Raw genomic sequence first — 6,000 nt, forward strand, 5'->3', positions numbered from 1 at the left:
TGAATTGGGACAAAGTAGTGATCTGGTCTGATAGTAAGTGCAATTCAAGATTAGGTTCATTGCGCATCTAGTTGCAGACGTGTTTTGATAACCTTTACCATAACTACTCAGATGAAGTTTTGTTTGGGTGACAATTCAGTAAAATTGCAATAGGTTCATACATGTTGTTATAAAGGGGAATTAAGTAGAAGTAACCTAGCTAAATCTGCTTTATGTAGTAAACAACAATACATTAGATTACAAACAATATTAGTCCTTGTTATTCAGAAGTGTTACCTAATATGCCAGCTACAATGAAAGAATACTTTCTTGGGCGTTTCTAAAACGAAAAATTTGGTACATAATAATCCAGTCTATTTTGATTCCCTGGTTTATGTACAGTACAAAACTGAATAGATCTTATTAATTATTATTATTAATATTATAAATGCGAAAGTTTATAAGTATGAGTGTTTGTTACTCTTTCACGCAAAAACTACTGAACGAATTTTGATGAAACTTTACAGTTATATAGCTTATGCATCAGAATAATACATAGGCTATATTTAATATTGAAATTTAACGCCGATGAAATCACGGACTCAGCTAATATAAAATAAAGTTAGTACTTAGAATCCGATCCTGTCATTCATCAAGAAAGTATTGATGGATAATTTATAAAAAACGAAAATTCGATTACATATAATGGATGGACATGTTTAGTGATAGAAACTCCAAAATCAATGTAGATTAAAAAAACCTTTGTAATAGGATATAATGTAATAGGGTATATACGTATGTAGGTGTTATCACACCTAAGGTAAAAGACGAAGATAAGGTACAGACATCAAAGTAATGTTACAACATCTCTAATGTTTACAATTAATATATTTAGATCAGTATAATACATGTTATCGCAGACAAACATAACAAGAAATATTGCTACAAGAAATCATAGTATTTAAATATTTGGTGAACTGGTAACGAACTTACCCAGATGATTTCCGGATGAAATCAAAACAGTTGTAGCGAAAGGCGAAAACATCGTAAGTTCATTAAATTCCCGTACATAGTATAAAATATTAGTATAAAAATAGTATTTAGCATTTATTTAAATATGCATGTATAATTTAAGCATATTAGGATGTAGCTGTTGATAAATACTGTTTTGTTTACTGACTTAAATGTAGTAATATTACTACGGCTACATTTTACCATCGCACCGCTCTCCATCTACAGGGAATTCACCCCCACACGCTAGAACCTAAGGTGGTCAGGACAGTGCGGTTTCAGAGGAGCTTCTTCCCGCGTACACTTAGATTGTGGAATGATCTACCTGTCGAGGTTTTCTCACGAGACTACAGTATGGGGTTTTTCAAGAAGGGTATATATTATATTAAGGTTCCTTAAGGATCGGCAACGCGCACGTACCTCTGGTACCTCAGGCGTCTATAGACTACGGTAACCATTTACCATCTGATGAGCTTAATTTACACCATTGGTTACTGTATTCATCCTAGATTTAAGTATTAATCTGTATTATTTCAACTATATATAATATCATTTGAAAATAGTTGAAGATGTGTTTCTTGTCAGTTACTCTAGGATTTTCAAACGTAAGACTTACATTGCATTAAAATGACGGTAAATTTTAGCTACCCTAAATATCATCTTAGTAATAAAGATATTGATAATTAATAAATATATTTGAATATGAATTGATTTAATCAATAGCTGACTTATTTTAATTAGATCGGACCTAAATCATTATAATATTATTCATTTAGTAGATTAGTGCGCTGATATACATCATAATAATTTATTTATGATATTTGGCTGCTCCGCCCAATGATACTTACCACCTACATCACTGGTTTGTGTAATAATGTTGTAATTTATTAGCACATATCCACACCAATGTGTTAATAAATTAATTAAATAATTTTTTTCCTATACTATTGAAAACTGATCCGTAAAATTCGAAAAGTAAATAACTGACATATACAAACGTCTGAAATGTCCTAAATGATTTCCAGTTTTATAGTAGTACTAAAAGTGTGTGCAAGCTATAAGTACGTAAATTCTAGAAGTCAGATTAATTTATGTATGTTACCTACATGTTATTTATATACCTTTTTTTTAACGTGTGGAAAATCTTCAAAAGCCCGTCATCCCGCTCAAGGGATGACGGGTTGGTGGGTGGGATTTTTATTCAGTAAAAACCACACGGTGTACCTACAAGTGCCTATGCCGCAGCAAATGCATTCCACCCCGGTTATTATAGACCTAAGAAGTATGATCAAACAATGCAATAATTGCTAATCATAGTTTTTATAAGAACAATTTCCTTAGATTAATTAATGTCGTTTCCCACCAGGCAGTCAGAAATATATTGGTTTTTTGTGTTATTGTAGGCTACATTTGGGTGTATGTGAGGGTAGTAAATCACTAGGACATGAAAATAATAAAAACAATTTTTTTTTAAGAATATACATTTTAATATTTATTATAACATTAGTTCCATTACATCAGTAGTACAGATAAAATAATATTACATAATCAATAGTAAACAATCATTTTATAAATAATAAATCAATACTTAATAATACCCTACCCAATTCACACAGCGCCATCTGAGGTACTACACTACGATACTAACTGAAAGAAAATATTAGATTTTTTTTTTAAATACTTCATATTATACATAAAAAACACTCAGAGCAATACAAACATTCGTACCTACTCATGAATACAATAATTTTATAAATGTTTGCAGCGTCTGAGTCATCCAATCCACAACCTTAGCTGACTTTCTTTTAACCTATTATTACCTACTTGATACCATATCTGAACAACTTTATAATTAAATATATGTTCTTCTTTTTATGTCGTAGTCTCTTGGCAGTGGTCGTGGTATTTATATTATTGGTGGATTGTCTATGAGGTCCTGCTTGTTCGATTGAAATCTTTGGAATTTGTCTCCATCTTGTATTGGTTTTGTTCTCAATGCTGTGTGGCCAATTTGATAAGTTAAGCCAATTGCGTAATCGACCTCGAGAACGTCTGTCCTCTACTGAATCTTGAAAAGACATCTTATGTTTATGGTATAGTAAGATTATGGGGAAGATACAGTATTTTCAGTTCCTGCATTGGGTAAGTCAGGTAACGGCTTTTTCTGAAGACTTCTCCGAATACTGTTTCTAAATACCGTAATTCTAGCAAACACGCTCTCTCTATTATTTTTAGGTATAAACATGGAGCCCAATATAATAAATAGAATTGTGATTATAGTTAAAGAAATCCACATAGATATATAGCTCGGTTCTGCTGCCTCTGGGATAGGCAATGGCGTTGTTGGATGGTATGGAGTTGATTCAGTAGTAGATGCTAAAACACAAGATTGGATTAAAATAATAATTTGTGAAATACACTATATAAACGACTGTTATCACGGATGGGGTAGTCAGAGGCATTGTCAATTTGCGGACGTAACACTTGACATGCCCACATTTCGTGGAAAATATTTGAAATTCAACGTGGCAGAGCAAGAATCTACCATAGTCTCTGCGACATTTTTTATATACTTGTTAGCTATGTTTATCTACGGAAGCATATGTAAGTCGAGGTGTTAAACATAATTTAAAATCGAAATATGAGTTACAATGTTAACTGTATCTTACATGATGAATCTGTAGGTTGAGTAGTTGGCAGAGGCGACAGCGTCGTTTCAGGTTCAACTGGCATAGTAATAGTGTGATTGGTGACTCGAGATATCTCGCTTTCTTGACCAACAATCCTGACCGTCAGCGTCCACGGATGATTTTCAAGGATTGTTGGTTCTTTGATGCGGAGAACGCAGCGACCTTGTTCAAGATTGTCATAATTTTGATAGCGAGAATCTGGTAACGTGGCACATGTAAACCCTGAAATAGAAGTTTTTATTATAAACATTTGTAATAGCAAAAAAATAGGATGGAAGATCGCTTTTTTTTAAACTGGGATAGCTAACAAGTATACCATAGTAAGTTCATCTGATGGTAAACGGTTACCGTAGTTTAAGAATGCCTGAAAAATAAGGGGTGTCGCGTACACCTTGCTGACCCTTAATATACCATTCTTGAAAAATCTCATGCCGTAGTCTCTCGAGAAAACATCGGCAGATAATTAATTAAACGATACTAGTCTATATAAGAAGTCCTCCTTCTTCGGACAGCAAATATGGAGATAATGTTAAAAATATCTTTTTAACTAATTTGTATAATAAGATCTACTGGTTTTCAGTCTAGTAGTTGTCAAATAAAGCTTTTTCTTAAAAAACATATACAATTATACATATATAATATTAATATATTCATTGTTTTTAATAAGATGTAGCGACAAACGGTGGTGTAGCGAAAAACTTCGCCTTACTTCGATAACCCGGGACGAGTATCGATTTTTGCTCGCTACAAACATATGTATTTGACCATTGTTTGAAATAAATTTAACAAAAGATAAATAGACAATACCATATATAATTTATTCTCACTCACCTAAGCCGTCCATCCGTACAAATCTGCAGTATTCTAGTTGACGGTCCTGGTATATACTGGCTTCTACCACCAACACGTCATTGTCGTCGTACTGCCTCACACTCATAGATTCTGTAATAAGAATTAGGTATATTTAAATTTGTATCATTTAGGGTAATATTATTATATTTGGGCTGTGCCTACATTAGTAATGTTTCTGTCAACACTTGAGACCCTCATCTCCACTCCAATCTATGTTAGATTTAAGTTTAGTGTAAAGTCAGTCAATGTTCCGACTCCGCGTGAATATATGCGTTGCTAATATGCCATGTAGCCACCAGATAAACTTACTAATGTACAATAAATAATACCATTATTTCACCGGTATACTCACCTAAATACTAAAATAAACAAATAAATTATGTAGCGACACCTCATCACATTATATACCGTGGTGAGGTTATATATATTTTAAAATATTTTTTCCTCGATGCTATTTTCGAACCAATATGATATTTAAACATTCAATAAAAGAGCTTATTCCTCCTTAAAATGCCGGCAACTCACCTAAAATTACCTGAAATTGCGGGTACTCATGGGCGGTATTTGCCTCGTATACTATAAAGAAAATCTATAGATACATAATTACCATAAACAGTGACGTTAATAAATGCTCGTTGCTCCGGCTCGTTAAGGTCTGGGAAGCCGACATGGCAACTCCAGTTGCCAGTGTCGGAGACTGCCGAATTTTTGAATTTAATACCACATTCGCCAGCGTCCAAACCAGCGCCCACATACTCAATATTACCTGGGATACCTGGAAATAGTAAAACCTTTAAATCATGCAATATCTCAATTTATTTATGACCAGTTACAATTGTAATATACAATCCTAACTAACATTATAACCGCGAAAGTCTGTGAGTATGGGTGGATGGATGTTTGTTACTTTTTAACGCAAAAACTACTAAACGGAATTTGATGAAAGTTTACAGTATTAAAGACATCAGAATAATACATAGACTATAAATTTCATACGTGTGAAACCGCAGTCAAAGAAAGAAGGTATGTAAATTTGGAGAACATAATTATAAATGCCAACAAAGTGTGATGCAGATGAAATTGCGCGGGTCGCTATACGTTTATATGAGACATTACACTTTAAAAAAAATATATAGTAACAAAATTTGATATATAAATTGAACGCTAGAGGAGGACACAGACTAATAACAAAAAAATACATCAAGTGTTTACTTTACTAAATACTAGTGGATCTGACGGATGTACTTATACCCGAAGTAGCAGTTGTCACCGACGTCTAGTCTATTTCTTAACACCCAAAACCCCATTGAAATATAGACACAAAATTTCATGCAAATCAGTCCAGGTGTTAAGGTAGTGCTAGGTGACATGTACACAAGAATTATATATGTGTACCACTATAGCCAGAGACTCTTTACGCCTATATATTTCTAGATCCATCTATTGATGGTAATTAAATAAAATAGAT

Source organism: Achroia grisella, unplaced genomic scaffold (genome assembly GCF_030625045.1).
Source record: "Achroia grisella isolate CSIRO2021 unplaced genomic scaffold, CSIRO_AGI_Agris_v1 utg511, whole genome shotgun sequence".
Classification (NCBI taxonomy): domain Eukaryota; kingdom Metazoa; phylum Arthropoda; class Insecta; order Lepidoptera; family Pyralidae; genus Achroia; species Achroia grisella.